The sequence below is a fragment of the Kogia breviceps genome, chromosome 3, assembly GCF_026419965.1.
Source record: "Kogia breviceps isolate mKogBre1 chromosome 3, mKogBre1 haplotype 1, whole genome shotgun sequence".
Classification (NCBI taxonomy): domain Eukaryota; kingdom Metazoa; phylum Chordata; class Mammalia; order Artiodactyla; family Physeteridae; genus Kogia; species Kogia breviceps.
Window position 1 is genome coordinate 95,125,634 of NC_081312.1, and position 25,332 is coordinate 95,150,965.

Consider the following 25,332-nt stretch of genomic DNA (forward strand, 5'->3'; position numbering starts at 1 on the left):
TGAGTCACGCCCTGCAACGCTAACACCACCTAACACGTATCCGAACCCCAATCTCGACCCTCAGCCTCACTGGGAGCCTAACCATAAGCCTAGCTCCACCCCTAACCCTGAACCATGGGCTTCTCCCGCAGCCTGAACCCTGCGGCCTACCCTAACGATGAGCCACGCCCTGCAACCCACACTCCCCATAACACGTATCCATACCTCAATCTCGACCCTCAGCCTCACCGGGAGTCTAAACCTAACCCTAGCTCCACCACTGACCCTGAAAACTCAGCCTCACCCGCAGCCTGAACCCTGAGGCCTACCCTAACGATAAGCAGCGCCCTGCAAGGCACACTCCCCCTAACACGTATCTCTACCCCAATCTTGACCCTCAGCATCACCGGGAGCCTAACTCTAACCCTAGCTCCACCCTTGACTCTGAACCCTAGGCCTCACCAGCAGCCTGAACCCTGAGGCCTAACCTAACGATGAGCTGCGCCCTGCAACGCCTACTCCCCCAAACACGTATCAGAATGCCAATCTCGACCCTCAGCCTCACCGGGATCCTAACCCTAACCCTAGCCCCACACCTGACCCTGAACCCTATGCCTCACCCACAGCCTGAACCCTGAGTCCTACCCTAACGATGAGCCACGCTGTGCAACGCACACTCGCCCTAACACGTCTCCGTACCCCAATCTCGACCCTAAGCCTCACCGGGAGCCTAACCCTAACCCTGGCCTCACACCTGACCCTGAACCCTAGGCCTCACCCGCAGCCTGAACCCTGAGGCCTAACCTAACTAGGAGCCGCACCCAGCAATGCACACTCCCCCTAACACGTATCCGTACCCCATCTCCACCCTCAGCCTCACTGGGAGCCTAACCCTAACCCTAGGTCCACCCATGACCCTGAACCCTAGGCCTCACCCGCAGCCTGAACCCTGAGACCTACCCTAACGATGAGCCGCCCCCTGCAACGCACACTAACCCTAACACGTATCCGTACCCCAATCTCGATCCACAGCCTCATCGGGAGCCTAACCCTAACCCTAGCTCCACACCTGAGCCTGAACACTAGGCCTCACCTGCAGCCTGAACCCTGAAGCCTACCCTAACGATGAGCCGCGCCCTGCATAGCACACTCCCCCTAACATGGATGCGTACCCAAATCTCGACCCTCCGTCTCACCGGGAACCTATCTCTAACCCTACATCTACCCCTGCCTCTGAACCCTAGGCCTCAGCTGCAGCCTGAACCCTGAGGCCTACCCTAAAGATGAGCCGTGCCCTGCAACGCACACTCCCCCTATGACGTATCCGTACCCCAATTTCGACCCTCAGCCTCACCGGGAACCTAACCCTAACCCTAGCTCCACCCTTGACCCCGAACGCTAGGCCTCAGCCGTAGCCTGAACCGTGAGGCCTATCCTAACGATGAGCCACGCCCTGCAACGCACACTCCCCCTAACACGTATCCATACCTCAATCTCGACCCTCAGCCTCACCGGGAGTCTAAACCTAACCCTAGCTCCAACCCTGACCCTGAGCACTAGGCCTCACCCGCAGCCTGAACTCTGAGGCCTACCCTAACGATAAGCAGCGCCCTGCAAGGCACACTCCCCCTAACACGTATCTGTACCCCAATCTCGACCCTCAGCATCACCGGGAGCCTAAATCTAACCCTAGCTCCACCCATGACCCTGAACCCTAGGCCTCACCCGCAGCCTGAACCCTGAGGCCTAACCTAACGATGAGCCGCGCCCTGCAACGCCCCCTCCCCCAAACACGTATCAGAATGCCAATCTCGACCCTCAGCCTCACCGGGATCCGAACGCTAACCCTACCTCCACCGCTGACCCTAAACACTAGGCCTCATCCGGAGCCTGAACCCTGAGGCCTACCCTAAGGATGAGCCGCGCCCAGCAACGCACACTCCCCCTAACACGTATCCGTATCCCAATCTCGACCCTCAGCCTCACAGGGAGCCTAACCCTAACCCTACCTCCACCCCTGACCCTGAACTCGAGGCCTCACCCGCAGCCTGAACCCTGAGGACTACCCTAACGATGAGCCACACCCTGAAACGCACACTCCCCCTAACACTTATCCGTATCCCAAACTCGACACTCAGCCTCCTCTGGAGCCTAACCGTAACCCAATCCCCACCACTGACCGTGAACCCTAGGCCTCACACGCAGCGTGAACGCTGAGGCCTACCCGAACAATGAGCCGCGCCTGCAAACTCACACTGCCCCTAACACGTATCCGTACCCCAATCTCGACCCTCAGCCTCACCGCGAGACTAACCCTAAGCGTAGCTTCACCCCTGACCCTGAACCCTAGGCCTCACCCACAGCCTGAACCCTGAGGTCTAACCTAACTATGAGCTGTACCCTGCAACGCACACTCCCCCTAACACGTATCCGTACCCCATCTCGACCCTCAGCCTCACCGGGAGCCTGACCCTAACCCTAGCCCCACCCCTGACCCTGAACCCTAGGCCTCACCCGCAGCCTGAACCCTTAAGCCTACCCTAACGATGACCCATGCCCTGCAACGCACACTCCCCCTAACATGTATCCGTACCCCAATCTCCACCCACAGCCTCACCGGGAGCCTAACCCTAACGCTACCTCCACCCATGACCCTGAACCCTAGGCCTCACCCGAAGCCTGAACTCTCAGGCCTACCCTAACGGTGAGCCACGCCGTGCAATGCACACTCCCCTTAACACGAATCCGTACCCCAATCTCGAACCTCAGCCTCACCGGGGGCCTAACCCTAACCCTAGCTCCACCTCTGACCCTGAACACTAGGCCTCACCCGCAGACTGAACCCTGAGACCTACCCTAACGATGAGCCGCGCCCGGCAACGCACACTACCCCTAACACGTATCCGTACCCCAATCTCGACCCTCAGCCTCAACGGGAGCCAAACCCTAACCCTAGCTCCACACCTGAGCCTGAACACTAGGCCTCACCTGCAGCCTGAACTCTGAGGCCTACCCTAACGATAAGCAGCGCCCTGCAAGGCACACTCCCCCTAACACGTATCTGTACCCCAATCTCGACCCTCAGCATCACCGGGAGCCTAAATCTAACCCTAGCTCCACCCATGACCCTGAACCCTAGGCCTCACCCGCAGCCTGAACCCTGAGGCCTAACCTAACGATGAGCCGCGCCCTGCAACGCCCCCTCCCCCAAACACGTATCAGAATGCCAATCTCGACCCTCAGCCTCACCGGGATCCGAACGCTAACCCTACCTCCACCGCTGACCCTAAACACTAGGCCTCATCCGGAGCCTGAACCCTGAGGCCTACCCTAAGGATGAGCCGCGCCCAGCAACGCACACTCCCCCTAACACGTATCCGTATCCCAATCTCGACCCTCAGCCTCACAGGGAGCCTAACCCTAACCCTACCTCCACCCCTGACCCTGAACTCGAGGCCTCACCCGTAGCCTGAACCCTGAGGACTACCCTAACGATGAGCCACACCCTGAAACGCACACTCCCCCTAACACTTATCCGTATCCCAAACTCGACACTCAGCCTCCTCTGGAGCATAACCGTAACCCAATCCCCACCACTGACCGTGAACCCTAGGCCTCACACGCAGCGTGAACGCTGAGGCCTACCCGAACAATGAGCCGCGCCTGCAAACTCACACTGCCCCTAACACGTATCCGTACCCCAATCTCGACCCTCAGCCTCACCGCGAGACTAACCCTAAGCGTAGCTTCACCCCTGACCCTGAACCCTAGGCCTCACCCGCAGCCTGAACCCTTAAGCCTACCCTAACGATGACCCGTGCCCTGCAACGCACACTCCCCCTAACATGTATCCGTACCCCAATCTCCACCCACAGCCTCACCGGGAGCCTAACCCTAACGCTACCTCCACCCATGACCCTGAAACCTAGGCCTCACCCGAAGCCTGAACTCTCAGGCCTACCCTAACGGTGAGCCACGCCGTGCAATGCACACTCCCCTTAACACGAATCCGTACCCCAATCTCGAACCTCAGCCTCACCGGGGGCCTAACCCTAACCCTAGCTCCACCTCTGACCCTGAACACTAGGCCTCACCCGCAGACTGAACCCTGAGACCTACCCTAACGATGAGCCGCGCCCTGCAACGCACACTACCCCTAACACGTATCCGTACCCCAATCTCGACCCTCAGCCTCAACGGGAGCCAAACCCTAACCCTAGCTCCACACCTGAGCCTGAACACTAGGCCTCACCTGCAGCCTGAACCCTGAAGCCTACCCTAACGATGAGCCGCGCCCTGCAATGCACACTCCCGTTAACATGGATCCGTACCCCAATCTCGACCCACAGCCTCACCCGGAGCCTAACCCTAACCCTAACCCCACCCCTGACCCTGAACTCTATGCCTCACCCGCAAACTGAACCGTGAGTCCTACAATAAACTTGAGTCGCACTCTGCAAAGCACACTCCCCCTAACACGTATCCATACCCCAGTCTCGACCCTCAGCCTCACCGGGAGCCTAACCCTAACCCCAGTTCTACCCATGACCCTAAACCCTAGGCCTCACCCGCAGCCTGAATCCTGAGCCCTACCCTAAGGTAGAGCCGCGCCCTGCATAGCACACACCCCCTAACATGGATCCGCACCCAAATCTCGACCCTCAGTCTCACCGGGAACCTAACTCTAAGCCTACCTCCACCCCTGCATCTGAACCCTAGGCCTCAGCTGCAGCCTGAACCCTGAGGCCTACCCTAAAGATGAGCCGCGCCCTGCAACGCACACTCCCCCTATCACGCATCCGTACCCCAATTTCGACCCTCAGCCTCACCGGGAACCTAACCCTAACCCTAGATCCACCCTTGACCCCGAACGCTAGGCCTCAGCCGCAGCCTGAACCCTGAGGCCTACGCTAACGATGAGCCGCGCCCTGCAACGCAAACACCACCTAACACGTATCCGTACCCCAATCTCGACCCTCAGCCTCACCGGGAGCCTAACCATAAGCCTAGCTCCACCCCTGACCCTGAACCATAGGCTTCACCCGCAGCCTGAACCCTGAGGCCTACCGTAACGATGAGCCACGCCCTGCAACGCACAGTCCCCCTAACACGTATCCATACCTCAATCTCGACCCTCAGCCTCACCGGGAGCCTAACCCTAACCCTGGCCTCACACCTGACCCTGAACCCTAGGCCTCACCCGCAGCCTGAACCCTGAAGCCTAACCTTACTAGGAGCCGCAGCCAGCAATGCACACTCCCCCTAACACGTATCCGTACCCCATCTGGACCCGCAGCCTCACTGGGAGCCTAATCCTAACCCTAGATCCACCACTGACCCTGAACACTAGGCCTCACCCGCAGCCTGAACCCTGGCACCTACCCTAATGATGAGCCACGCCCTGCCACGCACACTCCCCCTAACACGTATCCGTACACCAATCTCGACATTCACCTCACCGGGAGCCTAAACCTACCCTAGCCCCACCCCTGATCCTGAAACCTAGGCCTCACCCGCAGCCTGAACCCTGAGGCCTACCCTAACGATGAGCGGCGCCTTGCAACACACACTCCCCCAAACACGTATCCGTACTCCAATCTCTACCCTCAGCCTCACCGGGAGCCTAAACCTAACCCTAGCTCCACCCCTGACCCTGAACCCTAGGCCTCACCCGCAGCCTAAACCCTGAGGCCTACCCTAACAATGAGACGCGCTGTGCAACGCACACTCCCCCTAACACGTCTCCGTACACCAATCTCAACCCTCAGCCTCACCGGGAGCCTAACCCTAACCCTAGCTCCACCCCTGACCCTGATCCATAGGATTCACCCGCAGCCTGAACCCTGAGGCCTACCCTAGCGATGAGCCGCGCCCTGGAACGCACACTCCCCCTAACAGGTATCCGTACCCCAATCTCGACCCTCAGCCTCACCGGGACCCTAACCCTAACCCTAGCTCCACCTCGGACCCTAAACCCTAGGCCTCACACGCAGCCTGAACCCTCAGGCCTACCCGAACGATGAGCCGTGACCTGCAATGCACACTCCCCCTAACACGTATTCGTACCCCAGTATCGACCCTCAGCCTCACCGGGAGCCTAACCCTAACCGTAGCTGCACCCCCACCCTGAACCCTAGGGCTCACTCGCAGCCTGTATCCTGAGGCCTACCCTAAAGATGAGCCGCGCCCTGCAACGCACACTCCCACTATCACGTCTCCGTACCCCAATCTCGAGCCTCAGCCTCACCGGGAGCCTAACCCTAACCCTAGCTACACCCCTGACCCTGATCCATAGGATTCACCCGCAGCCTGAACCCTGAGGCCTACCCTAGCGATGAGCCACGCCCTGGAACGCACACTCCCCCTAACAGGTATCCGTACCCCAATCTCGACCCTCAGCCTCACCGAGAGCCTAAGCGTAAGCCTACCTCGACCACTGATCCTGAACCCTAGGCCTCACACCCAGCCTTAACCCTGAGGCCTACCCTAACGATGAGCCGCGCCCTCAAACAAACACTCCCCCTAACACGTATCCGTACCCCATCTCGACGCTCAGCCTCACGGCGAGCCTAATGCTAACCCTAACTCCACCCCAGAACCTGAACTCTAGGCCTCAGCCGCAGCCTGAACCCTGAGGCCTACCCTAACGATGAGCCGCGCCCTGCCATGCACAGTCCCCCTAACACGTATCCGTACCCGAATCTCGACCCTTATCCTCACCGGGAGCCTAACCCTAACCCTAGCTCCACCCCTGACCCTGAAACCTAGGTCTCAGCCGCAGCCTGAATCCTGAGGCCTACCCTAAAGACGAGCCGCGCCCTGAAACGCACACTCCCCCAAAACATATCCATACCCCAATGTCGACCCTCAGCCTCACCGCGAGACTAACCCTAACCGGAGCTTCACCCCTGACCCTGAACCCTAGGCCTCACCCGCAGCCAGAACCCTGAGGCCTACCCTAACGATGAGAAGCGCCCTGAAACTCACACTCCCCCTAACAGGTATCCGTACCCCAATCTCGACCCTCAGCCTCACCGGGAGCCTAAATCTAACCCTAGCCGAACCCCTGTCCCTGAATCCTGGGCCTCACCCGCAACTTAAACCCGGAGGCCTACCCTAACAATGAGCCGCGCCCTGCAACACACACTCCCCCTAACACGTATCCGTACACCAATCTCGAACTTCAGCCTCACCGGGAGCCTAAACTTACCCTAGCCCCACCCCTGACCCTGAACCCTAGGCCTCACCCGCAGCCTGAACCCTGAGGCGTACCCTAACGATGAGCCGCGCCCTCCAACGCACACTCCCCGTAACACGTATCTGTACTCCAATCTCGACCCTCAGCCTCACCTGGATCCTAACCCTAACCCTACCTCCACCCATGACCCTGAACCCTAGGCCTCACCCGAAGCCTGAACCCTCAGGCCTACCCTAACGATGAGCCGCGCCGTGCAATGCACACTCCCTCTAACACGAATCTGTACCCCAATCTCGACCCTCACCCTCACCGGGAGCCTAACCCTAACCCTAGCCCCACCCCTGACTCTGAACTCTAGGCCTCACCCGCAACCTGAACCCTGAGGCCTACAATAACCTTGAGTCGCGCCCTGCAACGCACACTCCCCCTAACACGTATCCATACCCCAGCCTCGACCCTCAGCCTCACCGTGAGCCTAAACCTAACCCCAGTTCTACCCCTGACCCAAAACCCCAGGCCTCACCCGCAGCCTGAATCCTGAGCCTTACCCTAAGGTAGAGCCGCGCCCTGCATAGCACAGTCCCCCAAACATGTATCCGTACGCAAATCTCGACCCTCAGCCTCACCGGGAACCTAAATCAAACCCTAGGTCCACCCCTGCCTCTGAACCCTAGGCCTCAGCTGCAGCCTGAACCCTGAGGCCTACCCTAAAGATGAGTCGCGCCCTGCCACGCACACTCCCCCTATCGCGTATCCGTACCCCAATTTCGACCCTCAGCCTCACCGGGAACCTAACCCTAACCCTAGCTCCACCCCTGACCCCGAACGCTAGGCGTCAGCCGCAGCCTAACCCCTGAGGCCTACCCTAATGATGAGCCGCGCCCTGCAACGCAAACACCACCTAACACGTATGCGAACCCCAATGTCGACCCTCAGCCTCAGCGGGAGCCTAACCCTAAGCCTAGCCGAAATCCTGACCCTGAATTCTAGGCCTCACCCCCAGACTGAACCCTGAGGCCTACCCTAAAGATGAGCCGCGGCCTGCAAGGCACACTCCTCCTAACACGTATCTGTACCCCAATCTCGACCCTCAGCATCACCGGGAGCCTAACTCTAACCCTAGCTCCACCCCTGACCCTGAAACCTAGGACTCACCCACAGTCTGAACCCTGAGGCCTACTATAACGATGAGCCGCGCTCTGCAACGCACACTCCCCCTAACACGTATCTGTACCCCAATCTCGACCCTCAGCCTCACCGGGAGCCTAACCCCAACCCTAGCCCCACACCTGACCCTGAACCCTAGGCCTCACCCGCAGCCTAAACCCTGAGGCCTACCCTAGCGATGAGCCACGCCCTGGAACGCACACTCCCCCTAACAGGTATCCGTACCCCAATCTCGACCCTCAGCCTCACCGAGAGCCTAAGCGTAAGCCTACCTCGACCACTGATCCTGAACCCTAGGCCTCACACCCAGCCTTAACCCTGAGGCATACCCTAACGATGAGCCGCGCCCTCAAACAAACACTCCCCCTAACACGTATCCGTACCCCATCTCGACGCTCAGCGTCACGGCGAGCCTAATGCTAACCCTAACTCCACCCCAGAACCTGAACTCTAGGCCTCACCCGCAGCCTGAACCCTGAGGCCTACCCTAACGATGAGCCGCGCCCTGCCATGCACAGTCCCCCTAACACATATCCGTACCCGAATCTCGACCCTTATCCTCACCGGGAGCCTAACCCTAACCCTAGCTCCACCCCTGACCCTGAAACCTAGGTCTCAGCCGCAGCCTGAATCCTGAGGCCTACCCTAAAGACGAGCCGCGCCCTGAAACGCACACTCCCCCAAAACATATCCATACCCCAATGTCGACCCTCAGCCTCACCGCGAGACTAACCCTAACCGGAGCTTCACCCCTGACCCTGAACCCTAGGCCTCACACGCAGACTGAACCCTGAGGCCTAACCAAATTATGAGCCGCACCTTGCAACGCACTCTCCCCCTAACACGTATCCGTGCCCCATCTCGACCCTCAGCCTCAGTGCGAGCCTAATCCTAACCCTAGCTCCACCCCTGACCCTGAACACTAGGCCTCACCCGCAGCCTGAACCCTGACACCTACCCTAATGTTGAGCCACGCCCTGGCAGGCACACTCCCCCTAACACGTATCCGTACCCCAATCTCGACCCTCAGCCTCACCGGAAGCCTAAACCTAACCCTAGCTCCCCCCCTTACCTTGAACCCTAGGCCTCACCCGCAGCCTTAACCCTCAGGCCTACCCTAACGATGATCCGCGCCCTGCAACGCACACTCCCCCTAAGAAGTATCCGTACCCCAATCTCGACCCTCAGCCTCATCGGGAGCCTAACCATAACCCTAGCCCAACCCCTGACCCTGCACACTAGGCCTCACCGAAGCCCGAACCCTGAGACCTACCCTAACGATGAGCCGCGCCCTGCCACGCCCTTTCCCACTAACACATATCTGTACTCCAATCTCGACCCTCAGCCACACCGGGAGCCTAACCTTAAACCTAGCTGCATCCGTGACCCTGAACGCTAGACCTAACCCGCAGGCTTAACCCTGAGGCCTATGCTAACGATGAGCCACGCCCTGCAAGACACACTCCAGCTAACACGTATCCGTACCCCAATCTCGACCCTCAGCCTCACCGGGAGCCTAACCCTAACCCTAGCTCCACACCTGACCCTAAACACTAGGCCTCAGCCGCATCCTGAACCATGAGGCCTACCCTAACGATGAGCCGCGCCCTGCAACGCACACTCCCCCTAACACGTATCTGTGCCCCAATCTCGACCCTCAGCCTCACCGGGAGCCTAACCTAACCTTAGCTCCACCCCTGACCCCGAAACCTAGGCCTCACCCGCAGCCTGAATCCTGAGGCCTACCCTAACGACGAGCAGCGCCCTGAAATGCACACTCCCACAACACGTAATCGTACCCCAATCTCGACCCTCAGCCTCACCGCGAGACTAACCCTAACCGTAGCTTCACCCCTGACCCTGAACCCTGGCCTCAACGGCAGCCTGAACTCTGAGGCCTAACCTAACTATGAGCTGCACCCTGCAACACACACTGCCCCTGACACGTATCCGTACCCCAATCTCGACCCTCAGCCTCAGTGCGAGCCTAATCCTAACCCTAGCTCCACCCCTGACCCTGAACTCTAGGCCTCACCCACAACCTGAACCCTGAGGCCTACAGTAACCTTGAGTCGCCCCCTGCCACGCACACTCCCCCAAACATGTATCCGTAACCCAATCTCGACCCTTAGCCTCACCGGGAGCCTAAACCTAACCCTAGCTCCACCCCTGACCCTGAAACATAGGCCTCACCCAAAGCCTGAACCCTGAGGCCTACCCTAAAAATGAGCCACGCCCTGCAACGCACACTCCCCCTAACACGTATCCGTACCCCAATCTCGCTCCTCAGCCTCATCGGGAGCCTAACCCTAATCCTAACCCTATCCCCACCCGTGACCCTGAACCCTAGGCCTCACACTCAGGCTGAACCCTGAGGCCTACCGTACGGATCAGCCGCGCCCTGCAACGCACACTACCCCTAACACGTATCGGTACCCCAATCTCGACCCTCAGCCTCACCGGGAGCCTAACCCTAACCCTGGCTCCACCCGTCACTCTGAACCCTAGGCCTCTCCCACAGCCTCAACCCTGAGGCCTACCCTAACGATGAGCCGGGCCGTGCAACTCACGCTCCGCCTAACACGTATCCGTACCCGAATCTCGACCCTCAGCCTCACCCGGAGCCTAACACTAACCCTAGCGCCACCCCTGACCCTGAAACCTAGGCCTCACCCGCAGCTTTAACCCTGAGGCCTACCTTAACGATGCGCCGCACCCTGCAACGCACACTCCCCATAACACGTATCCGTACCCCAATCTCGACACTCAGCCTCACCCAAAGCCTAACCCTAACCCTAGCCCCACCCCTGACCCTGAACACTAGGCCTCACCCGCAACCTGAACCCTGAGGCCTACAATAACCTTGAGCCGCGCCCTGCAACGCACACTCCCCCTAACACGTATCCATAACCCAGTCTCGACCCTCAGCTCCACCCTGAGCCTAACCCTAACCCTAGTTCTACCCCTGACCCTAAACCCTGGGCCTCACCCGCAGGCTGAACCCTGAGCCCTACCCTAAGGAAGAGCCGCGCCCTGCAACGCACACTCCCCGTAACACGTATCCGTACCCCAATCTCGACCATCAGCCTCACCGGGAGCCGAACCCTAACCGTAGCTCCACCACTGCCCCTGAACCCTGGGCCTCACCTGCAGCCTTATCCCTGAGGCCTACCCTAACGATGAGCCGCACCCTGCAATGCACACTCCCCCTAACACGTATCTGTACCCTAATCTCGAACCTCAGCTTCACCGGGAGCCTAACCCTAACCCTAGCTCCACCCCTGACCCTGAAAACTAGGTCTCAGCCGCAGCCTGAATCCTGAGGCCGACCCTAACGACGAGACGCGGCGTGAAACGCACACTCCCCCAAAACGTATCCGTACCCCAATCTTGATCCTCAGCCTCACCGCGAGACTAACCTTAACAGTAGCTCCACCCCTGACCCTGAACCCTAGGCCTCACCCGCAGCCTGAACTCTGAGGCCTAACATAATTATGAACCGCACCCTGAAACGCACACTCCCCCTAACACATATCCGTACCCCATCTCGACTCTCAGCCTCACTGCGAGCCTAACCCTAACCCTAGCTCCACACCTGACCTTGAACCCAGGCCTCACCTGCAGCCTGAACCCTAACAGCTACCCTAATGATGAGCCACGCCCTGCCACGCACACTCCCCCTAACACGTATCCGTACCCCAATCTCGACCCTCAGCCTCACCGGGAGCCTAACCCTAACCCTAGCTCTACCCCTGACCCGGAACCCTAGGCCTCACCCTCAGCCTGAACCCTGAGGCCTACAATAACGATGAGCCGTGCTCTGCAACGCACACTCCTCCTAACACGTATCCGTACCCCAATCTCGACCCTCAGCCTCACCGGGAGCCTAACCCTAACCCTAGTCCCAACCCTGACCCTGAACCCTAAGCCTCACCCATAGCCTGAACCCTGAGTCCTACTCTAACGATAACCCATACCCTGGCCCGTACACTCCCCCTAACATGTATCTGTACTCCAATCTTGTCCCTAACCCTCTCCTGGCGCTAAGCCTAACCGTAACGTCCGTTCGTGAGACTCGTATAATTAACATCTTAGTCCCTTTGTTCCCCATTTTTGTGCAACCAATCCAGTTAAAATAGGAGGCGTTAACAACTGTAAAATTAATATTAAAAAGATCTCATTCTCTTAGGATTTCAGGATAGTAATTCTGAAAGCTGGTCTGGAACTGGCACTGGCACTGAAAGACTTCGTAGCCAGTTGTCTAAGTCTACCTAAGTAGGTTTTAACTTGTGACGTAGTATTGATGTATCCATAACAGTAGCTAATGACCACTACACATATTTCTCTTCTTTCTATTAGTATCTGATCTAACATCATTGTTTGGAATTTAATAGTTAAGAGAGGATTCCTTGAAAACATATGGTTGCAGCTATCAGCAGACATTATTTTGAGAATGGCTAGTGGCATCCTGAGTGTGATATAGCTAAGAAATTGAATTTCAACAATACAGTAATGTGGGGACTTACCTGGCGGTTCAGTGTTTAAGACTTCACCTTCCAATGCAGGGGTTGCCGGTTGGATCTCTGGGCAGGGTGCTAAGATCCCACATGCCTCGCGGCCAAAAAACCAAAACATGAAACAGAAACAATATTGTAATAAATTCAATAGAATTACAAAATGGTCCACATCAAAAAAAACTTAAAAAGAAAACATAACAAAAATTACAGGAATGCATCTAAATCACATCTACAATGGTCACTTAGGTTTATCTTGGGTGTCTGAACCCTAGTTACTCCTTTTTGACTGTCAAATGCATTCCCGTCCTCAATGCCAAAGCAGATGTACAATTCGTATCCAAAAGACCATAAAACAGGCCACTTTGGTCAGTAAAATTTAAGTTAAACCAGGTATAAGCCAGAGTGACTTCCTCACACCTCAATACGTGAAGAGTTTTTTTCCCTTTTCATTACAAGTCTTTCAATAGAAGGCATTGGTGATCAAAATGTCAATCCATCAGTGTCAGAATGATTCAGCTGTTTGGCCCATGTGTAGACCATGTCCCTCAGCGCTAGGCCTCCTTTATATTTGCCTAGTTAATCCACATTGGGGGAATACTGATCAGCTATCGTGAACATGCTCAGAGGTATGTTAATGAGAAAACGCTTTATATAGGCCATACATTTTATTATTCATACCCAATTGTCACACAAGCATTGTACATGTGCTTTTAGCAGTGGACCTAAAGCAAACAGTGAAACATCATGAGTAAGTACATTCTGATCATTTCACTAGATAGTTTTCCTTTCCTCTTAAACATCAGGGCAAAATGAAGCCAACACAGTAACCTTCATAAATACACACTTCAGTACAGAGGTGTCATTTATCCAATTGCTCCAAGTCCTAAGTAGCTTGAGCACAAGGACTTCCCTGTGTCTGGAAAACACAGATCAAAGCCAGTAACAAAAAACCAAATACATTATAACCATACTCACCAGTTGACTCAGTAACCAATCCTTTCATTAACGTTTTATGAAGCCATCCGATTCTACATTAAAATTTTTCATTTCTTACCCAGTTTGGAATTATGATATGAAACTTATCAGAGACCTGTGCTTGCCAAAAGGTCCTTCACATAGATCTTCTTGAAGATGGAGCACTTTTGCAAAGTGCTAGAGCACAACAGCAACTATCTAAAAATCACATAAAGACTTAAATGTCATGGTTAAACATTTGATCACAATGTAAATGACAAAAGAAACCATGATTGCTGCTACATACAACATTTTAAAATATATAGAATTATGAGTGAAAAAATTTTACCAGGACATACTAGATTTTTAGGAATTCCATGTAATTTAACATACTAATCAAACATTTCTCTCTGAGATGGATCAAAGACCTTCTAAAGCATCTCAAAGTTAGCTGGAGATTAAAAAAACTGTTAGAATTGGCCAAACAACACTTATTCACTGAACAAAAGCAAAGAGATTTCAAACAAAAATAGAGATCACAGACACAGGCAAAGGAACTCACAAGCTCTTTGCAATCAAAAGCAGCATTCCAAGAAAACTTTGGAGGGAGAAACCAAATCCAGGCTTGGCCTAACCCACTTCCAACAAAATCTATCTTAGAAAATCCTGGTCATGCACAACTCTTTTCTCAATGTTCCCTTTTCACAAATGTTCATCACCTTCTGTATCCATCTTATGTTGCCCCTTATTATTTTCTGCATTCAGAAACCACCAGCTCTAGTACAAAGTGACTTTCTTTTCTCTTTGTACCATCAGCCTGTTACCTAGCTGCTCACTTTCTTTATTACGTAGCTTCATAAATGCTTGAACATATGGAACTTCTTTTGTCTTTCTCTTCCTGTGACAAAATAACTCTCGCTGAAGGATAGTATAGTCATTTAGGCTACCATTCAAAGACCACCTTTCCTCATTCTTCAAGAATGTATCCATACATTGGCCAGACAAAATTACAATAGAATTTCATTCTTTTCATAGTCTTAGGTTTACAACTATAGGTTGACCTGTATGCCAGGATTTTGCCCATTGGCTATCAGATGGAACTGAAGAAGAAGCACTTCTTATGTTTGAACTATAGAACACTCACACACAGACTAAGAACAAAACAAAATCCTAAACACCAACCGAAGCCTCAAACCAAAGGAACCAGAAACCAAAGAGAAACCAAAAACCAAACAGCACAAGGCTCAAATCAGCTTCCAAGTCTCAACTTAGCCTGTGACGTCTGTTCAAGTGGTGCACCTCCCAAATGAGATTTCCTGGAATGAAAAGTCACCCAAATGGGAACCAAGGTTCCCCAAAATGTACCGGGCTAAAAGGACCTCAGACTGCATGCCAGAGTGTTACCCCATGCTGGCTGAGTTGCTGCAACATCCCAAATGCTATTTTTCTGGTTCCCCAAAATAGTCCCTTGAAGTAGGACATTTGGGGCACTCCAGGCAGGAGGAAGAGAGGAACGTCCTCAAGGCAAAGACAGCCTCAGCAGCTGCTAGGGTGGTTCCTCTTCCACCATCTACTCCTGCCCCAGAGTTCTAACTGCTGGGATGACTGGGGCTCGGCCTTTCCAGGCAAGGGTCTCAGGTGGTCTGACCTCTAAAGGAATTCTGCAACTCTACACTCTCTTGGAAGAGGCTGGTGTTGAGAAAATCTCAGTGTCCGATCAAGTCAGGGTACCTACAGGGGACATCCCCAAGTCAGACCCACATTGGGTACTAAATGTAATGTCGAAAACTCGACCTCTGTGCACCAGTGCCAAATCGAATCTGAGAGAGAGGGGTTTGCAGGAAGTGAATAGCTTTACTGCTTTGGCAGCCAAAGGGGGACACAGAAAACTCGTGCCCTCAAAAACCATGTGTCCCAATGCAGGAGGATCTGGTGAGGAGGTTTACAGCAATGGTTTAAGGAAACAGTTGATCTTAAGGATTAGTGTGTGTACAGGGCCTTAACTCACTTTAATCTGGCCTCAGATGGTCTCTTGATGAGCTTCTCTGGAATGAAGAAGACTAAAATCTTCTATTTTGTGGGGGTTTTAGGTTGGTAAAGAGCCCAAAGATACTCTTACCTGTATCCCTTGAGGGAAAACCAGGATCCTGGCCCAAGGCTGCACTATTGCTTCTTGATGGTTTCTCTCTTGTCTCTGCATCTCCTCCTTTCCCTGATGAGCAACTGTTCGAACCTGCCCTTTGGAACTCAGGGAAGGTCCTGGAATCTCTAGCCTAACTAAGGCCCTGACACTGTTCCTAACTCAGACCCTGACACTCTCCCTAACTAAGGCACTGACACTACTCCTAACTCACTCCCTGACACTGTACCTAACAAAGGTTCTGATGTTAATCCTAACTCAAGCCCTGACACTGTCTCTAACTAAGGCCCAGAATCTGTCCCTAATACAGGCCCTGCTACCAGCAATAACAAAAATCCAGACACTATGCTGAGCTAATAGCCTGACCCATTTCTAACCAAGGTCCTGACACTGTCCCTAAGAAAGCCCTGTTGCTATCCCAACGTGAAGACCTGAGGCTGTGCCTAACTCAGGCCCTGATAATGGCTTTAGCAAAGCTCCTGAGGCTGATCCTAATGAGGCCCTTATGCTGCTCCTAAGTCATGCCCTGATACTATCCCTAGCTAAGGCCCTGACACTAGGCCTCACTCGAGCTCTGTCACTCTCCTTAAGTCTGGCTCTGATGCTGTCCCTACCTCAAGCCCTGACACTGGTCCTAGACCTTAACCTAACCTTGTGTTTAACTAATGTCTAGCCTCTTATACTAAATAAATCCCTGTTGCTGTCCCTAACTAAGGCCCTGAAATTAGTCCCGAGGCCGTGACCCTGTCCCTAACTGAGGCCTGGAGGTCCTAACTCAGGCCCTGACACTACAACCTAACTCAGTACCTAACAAAGGCTCTGATGCTTGTCCTAGGTCATGCCCTGACACTGTCTCTGGGGCCCTGCTGCTGTCAATATCTAAAGTCCTGACATTATCCTGAGCCAGTATCTTCACCCATGTCTTACCAAGGTTCTGAAACTCTCCCAATGTAAGCCCTGACGCTGTCCCTAAGTGAGGCCGTGAGGCTGTCCCTAAGAGAGGCCATGAGAATGTCTTTAAAGAAGACCCTAACGTTGATCCTACAGAAGCCCTTATACTACTCCTAAATCATGCCCTGACACTGTCCCTAACTCAGGCCCTAAAGATAGGCCTCACTTAGGCCCTGTTGCCGTACCTTAGTTAGGCTCTGACACTATCCCTACATCAGCCCTGACACTGGTCCTGATTAAGGCCCTGACTCTGGTCCTAAGTAAGGCCGTGATGCTCTCAATAACTAAGGTCTTCACGCTATCTGTAGCTCACTTCCTGACACTACCCCTCGGCTTGAAGCTGCCTCTGTCCCGAGCTAATGTTCTGCCTCTTATACTCCCTGAAGCCCTAATGCTCTCCCTAACTAAGGCCCTGACGCTCTCAATGACTAAGGTCTTCACGCTATCTGTAGCTCATTTCCTGACACTACCCTCGCCTGGAAGCTCTGTCCCGAGCTAATGTTCTGCCTCTTATACTCCCTGAAGCCCTAATGCTCTCCCTAACTAAGGCTTTGACGCTCTCAATGACTAAGGTCTTCACACTATCCGTAGCTCATTTCCTGACACTACCTCTCGCCTGGAAGCTGCTTCTGTCCCGAGCTAATGTTCTGCCTCTTATATTCCCTGAAGCCCTAATGCTCTCCCCAACTAAGGCCCGGACTACCTCTAACTAAAACCCTGACACTCTCTAACTACGGCCCAAAATCTGTCCCTAATATAGGCCTTGCTGACGGCAATAACTAAAATCCGGACACTATGCTGAGCTAATATCCTGAACCATTTCTAACCAAGGTCCTGACACTGTCCTTAAGAAAGCCCTGTCACTGTCCCTACGTGAAGACATGAGGCTGTGCCTAACTCAGGCCCTGAAGCTATGCCTAACTGAGGCCTTGATGCTGTGACTAACTCAGGCCCTGACCATGTCTTTAACTAAGACCCTAATGCTGATGCAACAAAGGCCCTGATGCTGCTCCTAAGTCATGCCCAGTGTCCCCAGCTAAGGGCCTGACGCTACGTCTCACTCAGGCCCTGTCGCTCTCCCTAAGTCAGGCTCTGATGCTGTCCCTACCTGAAGCCCTGACACTGGTCCTAAATAAGGCCCTGATACTCTCAGTGACTAAGGTCTTGACACTATCGCTAACCCTAACCCTGTCCCTAGCAAATGTCCTGCCTCTTATACTAACTGAAGCCTTTATGCTGTGAATCCCTCAGGCCCTGAATTTAGCCCCAAGGCCGTGGCACTGTCCCTAACTAAGGCCTAGATGCTCGTCCTAAATCCCACACTGACACTGTTCCTAACTCAGGCCCTGACACTGTACCTAACAGAGAACCAGATGCTAGTCCTAACACAGGCCCTGACACTGTGTCTAACTAAGGCCCTGCTGCCATCAATAACTCAAGTCCTGACAGTATCCTGAGCTTATATCCTGACTCATCTCTTACTAAGGTCCTGAAACTGTCTCTAATAAGCCTTGACGCTGTCCCTAAGTGAGGCCCTGATGCTGTCTCTAACAGAGGCCCTGATAATGTCTTTAACAAACCCCTTAGGCTGTTCCTACTGAGGCCCTTATGGTGCTCCTAAGTTATGCCCTGACACTGTCCTTAGCTAAGGGCCTGACTCTAGGCCTCACTCAGACCCTGTCGCTCTCCCCAAGTCAGGCTCTGACGCTGTCCCTACCTGAAGCCCTGACACTGGTCCTAAATTAAGCACTGATGTTCTAAGTAGCTATGGTCTTGACACTATCCCTAGGTCATTTCCTGACGCTATCCCTAGACCTTAACCTAACCTTGTCTTTAACTATGTCGAGCCTCTTATGCTAAGTAAATCCCTGATGCTTTCCCTAACTAAGGCCCTGAAATTAGTCCTGAGGCCATGACCCTGTCCCTGAGGCCTGGAAGCTGTCCTTAACAAAGGCCCAAGGTCCTGAAACTGACACTATCAGTTAAAGAACTGAGGCCCTGACACTCTCCCTAATTAAGGACTGAGGTTGTCTCTAACTAAGGCCCTGAGTCTGTCTTTAACTAATCGCCTCACTCTTTCCCTAACAAAGGCCCTGATGCAGTCCCTAACTAAGGCCCTGACATGGTCCCTAATAACATGAGCTGTCTCTCATTAATGCCCTGATGCGGCCCATAAATGATGTACTGAAGACGGCACTAAGGTCCTGACGATGTCACTAATGATCCAAAATGTCTCTTACTAAGGCCCTCAAATTACCTGAGGCCCTAAAGATGTCCATAACTAAGTCTCTGACACTATCTCTAACTAAGACCCTCAAGTTATCTTTAACTGAGGCCATAACAGTGTCCCTAACGAAGAACTTGACATTTTCTCTAACTAAGGCCCTGAGTCTGTCTTTACCTAACGGCCTCACTTTTTCCCCAACTACTCCCTGACGCTGCCCCTAACCAAGGCCCTGATGGTGTGCCTAATTGCCTGAGCTGTCTTTCACTAATAACCTGACCCTGCCGATAAATAACACCCTGGTTATGTCCCTAATGAACAACCTGAAGTATCTCTTACTAAGGTCCTCAAGGTTTTCTCTGAGGCCCTGACACCCTCCTTAATTAACGCCTTGACACTGTCTTTACGTAATGGCCTGATGCAGTTCCGACCTGAGTTGCTGATGCTCTAAGACCTTGAAGTCTCCACCTGAGAAGCTGACACTGTCTGTAACTAATTTCCTGACTTTTTCCTTAACTAACATCCTAATTTTGTCCCTAAATAACGGCCTGACACTGGTCCTAACTACAGCCCTGATGCTGACCCTATCTAAGGCCCTGACGATGTTCCTACTAGACTTAGATGTCCCTCACTGTGGTCCTGATCCTGTCCATTACTAAGGCCCTGAATATGTGCTTAAGTAAGTCTCTGACACTGTCCTAAGGCGCTGACCCTCTTCCTAACTAAGGGCCTTGACGCTGTCTCTAAAGAAGGCCCTGACACTGCCCCTAAATAACGGCCTGACACTGGTTCCAAGTATGGACCTGATCCTGTCCATGACTAAGGCCCTGAAGATGTCCCTCATTAAGTCTCTGACACTGCCCTTAATAAGCCCCTGACACTGTCCCTATCTAATGGCCTAAGCTATAACTTACAAAGTCCCTAACACTATCCCCAAGACGCTGACACCCTCCCTAACTTAGCCTTTGATGCTGTCCCTTAGTGCCTAAGCGGTCACAAAATAATACCCTGATTCTACTGCTAAGGCCCTGAATATATCCCTGAGAAAATCTCTGAAGTGTCCCTAACTAACGGCCTAAACTCTCTCTTACTAAGTCCCTCAAGTTATCTCTGAGGGCCTGACAGCACTGTCCCTAACTAAGGCCCTGTTGCTGGCCCTAACTAACGTCCTGATGCTGAACCTAAGGCCTTGATGCCGATTCTACCTGAGGCCCTAGAACTGTCTGTAACCAATGACCTGCCTCTTTCCCTAACTAACACCCTAGTTTTGTCCCTCATTAATGTCCTGACACTGGTCGACACTACAGCCCTGATGCTGGCTCAATCTAAGGCCTTGACAATGTCCCTAATAGCCTTAGATGTCCCTCACTGTGGGCCTGACCCTGTCCCTAACCAAGGTCCTGACCCTCTTCCTAACTAAAGCTGTGATGATGTCTCTACCTGAGGTACTGACACTGTCTATAATAACGGCCGACTCTTTCCCTAACACCCTTATGCTGTCCCTAATAGCCTCATGTACCTCTCAATAATGCCCTGATCCTGTCCATAACTAAGGCCCTGAATATGTCCCTAAGTGTGTCTCTGACGCTGTCCTTAACTAAGGCCCTGATGCTCTCTCTACCTAAGGCACTGACACTATCTGTAATAATGGCCTGACTCTTTCCCTAACTAACACCCTGATGCTATCCCTAATTGAGGCCCTGAAGATGTCCCTAATACCCTTAGGTGTTCCTCAGTATCACCCTGATCCTGTCCATAACTAAGGCCCTGAATATGTCCCTAGGTAAGTCACTGATGCTGGCCCTAACTAAGGCTCTGATGCTGTCTCTACCTCAGAATCTGACATTTGAATGTCCTGACTCTCCCTAACATCCTGACGCTGCCCCTAAGTGAGGCCCCGACACTCTTCTTAACTAAGGACTTGCCGCTGTCCCTACCTAAAACCCTGACACTGTCTGTAACTAATGACCTCTTTCCCTAACTAACACCCTCGTTTTGGCCCTAACTAATGCCCTGACACTGGTTCTAATTATGGCCAAGATGCTGGCTCTAAGGCCCCGAAGATATCCCTAAGTAACAGCCTGAACTGTGTCTAGCTAAGGCTCTCATGTTTTCTAACTGAAGCACTGACACTGTCCCTAACTTAGGCCCTGACGCTGTCCCTTATAGTCTAAGCTGTCACTAAATAATGCCCTGGTCCTGTCCATAACTAAGGCCCTGAATATATCCCTAAGTACATCTCTGACGATGTCCTTAACATCCTGAACTCTCTTCAAGTTACCTCTGAGGCTCTGACACCGGCCCTTCCTAAGGCCTCGCCCCAGGCTTGTTTGTCCCAGGCGGCTGCGCAGTTTTCTCTTGTCCGCGTCTCCAGCCAGCTGCCTGCCGTTGGCCACTCTAAGAGTCTGCGAGGCAGCGGTCCCACGTGGGACGTGCCTGTGTTGACTCACCTGTGGGAGGAGAGTCACGGCCACTCCGCCCTCCAGGGGACGGCGGCTCACGGTAGGAATCTCTCAGCCAGTGTTTGGACACAGGGTTCTGTGCCCTTGTTTGCTGTAAATCCCTTGGAGTTACCGCTAATATTTTTTAAATGGCTATCCCCCTCAGCATATTTATGATTTAAATTATTTACCACATTAAAATTCAGGAATGACATTATTACAAAGAGCAGGAAGACACCAGATGCGCCCCCCCCCCAATGATCTAGTACTTGGAGGATTTAAAATTCTAATGAGAAAACACTCACTCTCCTCACCCTCTTGGGCGTCAGCACAAGGTGGGAATCAGCTGCGTCCTTTATTTATCCCTCTGATTTTCCAGAACCTTTCCTTCGAGAAGAAATCCCTGGGCTCTGCGGGAACTGTGAGTGTTGACCATCAGGTAAATCTGAGACTGAAAAGCAAGAGGAAGAGAGCTAGAGGCGGAGATGAGAATCGGTGATGGGGAGAAGCAGGGGCATCCACGTTCAATCGCAGGCTGAGGGTCTGGGTTAGTCTCCAAAGAAGCTAAGGACCCCCAGGAGCTGACCCCGCTGGCTTTGTCACCTGGTGTGGGGACTAGGGACAGCCAGACCTCCATGGCCACTCTCAGAGAAACCAAGAAGGTGGGAGCGCACCCCTGAGAGCCAGATTGAAAACTGGTCATGCTGTGAAACAATAAGATGCCCTTTCCAGAAAAGTGAAGACTGTTCTCTTGGTTCTCAAAGACTTGCAAATACTCTGTGTCCTTCTGAAGGCATGCTGAAGCCTTTAGCCTTTGAGGGCAGTAACGTGAGTGCATCTGGCCTCAAAACCATCCAGCACTCACTCCTTGAGGGTGCTGAGGATGACCCGTGTCCACCCCTCGGGTGCTGTGGGCCTGAAACCCCCTGACCACTGAGGATGGGAGGGGCCGCACAGATGCTCCACTGGATACCGGGGAGTGGGCTGGTGGGTTACAGGCCTTTATCAGATACATGGTTTGCAAACATCTTGTGCCATTTGGGATGGTGGATTATCTTATTCCTTGCTCCTTTCATACACAACTGTTTTTCATTTTGAGGAAGTCCAATTCATCTATTTTGTCTTTTGTTGCTTGGGCTTTCAGTAGATCTAAGAGATCATGACCAAATCCAAGGTCATGAAGATTTACTCTCATGTTTTCTTCTACGAGTTTTATAATTTTGGTTCTTGCATCTAGGCCTTTGGTCCATTTTGTGTTGATTTTGTATATGGGGTGGGGGGAGGTAAGGGTCCAACTTTATTCTTCTGCATGTGGGTATCCAGTTGTTCCAGAACGTGTGTTAACTGTGTGGGAGAAAATACCTGCAAATGATGCGACCAACAAGGGCTTAATTCTAAAATATACAAACAGCTCATACAACTCAAAAAAAGGAAAAAAAATCAAAAAGTAGGCAGAAGGTCTAAATAGACATTTCTCCAAAGAAGACATACAGATGGCCAATAGGCACATGAAAAGATTCTCCACATCGCTAATTATTAGGGAATGCAAATCAAAACTACAGTGAGTTATCACCTCATAGTGGTCAGAATGGCCATCATTAAAATGTGTGCAAATAAATGCTGGAAGGTTTATGGAGAAAAGGGAACCCTCCTACACTATTGGTGGGAATGTAAATTGATGCAGCCACTATGGAAAACAGTATGGAGGTTCCTCAAAAACTAAAAATAGAGCTACCATATGATCCAGCAACCCCGCTCCTGGTCACATATCCAGACAAAACTATAATTCAAAGAGATACGTGCACCCCAGCATTCACAGCAGCACTATTCACAATAGCCAAGACATGGAGGCAACCTGAATGTCCCTCAACAGATGAGTGGATATAGAAGATGTGGTACATATATGCAATGGAATATTACTCAGCCATAAAACAGAATGAAATAATGCCGTTTGCAGCTACATGGATAGACCTAGAGATTATCATACAAAGTGAAGGAAGTCAGACAGAGAACGACAAATACCATATGATATCTCTTATATGTGGATGATAAAATGAGACCCAAATGAACCTATCTACAGAACAAAAACAGACTCACAAATATAGAAAACAGACTTGTGGTTGTCAAGGGGAAGACAGGGGAGAGGGATGGATTGGGAGTTTAGGATTAGTAGATGCAAATTACTATATAGAGGATGGATAGACAAGGTCTTACTGGACAGCACAGGGAACTGTATTCAATAGCCTGTAATAAACCATAATGGAAAAGAATATGAAAAATATGTATATATGTATGTATATACGATTCACTTTGATGTACAGCAGAAATTAACACGACATTGTAGGTCAACGATACTTCAGTATCAATTAGTTTGAAGGTACTTTTATAAATTAGGTCTTATTTCTCTTGTCCTTTCATCCTGGGACAGATGTATAACAGAAACTAACCTGGATTACTCCGCTATGAACTCATATCACACAGAATTTTAATTGTTGAACAAACCATGAATACCAGTTACACCATGGGATGTCCTGATCCAATATGTAGTTTGTAAACCTTGTAGCAAGACTGCAGAATCCACTAAATTTGGAATTCAAACTGAAATGAAGCCACCTGTCCCATGACTGCTCCACAACTAGTTATACAACATCAATTGGAAACCGTATACAAGCAAATGAATGTAGATAGAAAAAACTATAGCCTTCCTTTTTTTTCTTTTAGATGAAGATGGTACTTAAGGCGATGTCTTGGGCCATTTCAGGGTGTTACTCAATTTCCTGGGTATCTCCCATGCACACAGGAGGTACACGTGGTAGTTAACTTGTTTGTGCAACTATATGAAGGTAGTTAATACCACAACACTATATACGTAAAGTGAATTAAATGCTAAAGTCATGTTTTGTATTTTTAATGACAATGGAAAAAAAGTGTAGTGCTGATATTTGTTACAAAAATGAACATTAAAAACATTCTTAGTGAAAAAAGCCATACAGCAAAGGCCACCTAGATCCCTTACTCATCTTGTCTGCTTCAAATCCATCAAGGTTGTCCAAATGAGGGGGAAACTCAGTAATGGTTCCAGAAAAAGAAAACTGGATCAGGATGGAAAAAGACATTTTCATACAGTTGGGACAGCAGGTGAAAGTTGAAGTGGGCCTGAGTATTAAATTATACTGCGGACATCAGCATGTCTTCATTTAGGGGGTATATGCTGGTTCCTTGGGCGAAACACACTGAGCATTTTGTGTGAAGTGGCGAACGTGAGTACTTTTTGCCATGATTGCAACTTTTCTGTACATTTTAAATTACTGGAAAGTAAATTACTTTTCTAGACAACCATGTCAGTATCATGCGAGAAAATCAGAAAAGACAGACATCAAATTTGGTTATAGAGGCCAAGACTTACCCAGACCAAGTTCAACCAAGGTTGTGATACTTATTTCCCTTGTAGGAGTCCGCATGGTATAAAGAGGCACCGTGGGAAGAGTATATTAGTAGCTACCATGTCTTGGGTCCTGTGGATTACCTGGGGTGCAGTAGAAACTGTGAGATTTTAGTATTGCAATTTTTCACATTACTTCAAAAACTATGTTAAAAATAAATTCAGTAAAGTTGCAAACTATGCAATCAATATACACAAATCAGTTTTGTTTCTATACACTAATAATGAACCACCAGCAAGAAAAATTAAGAAAAGAATCCCATTTACAATTCCACCAAAAAGTACGAACTATTTAGCAATAAATTTAACCAAGGACATG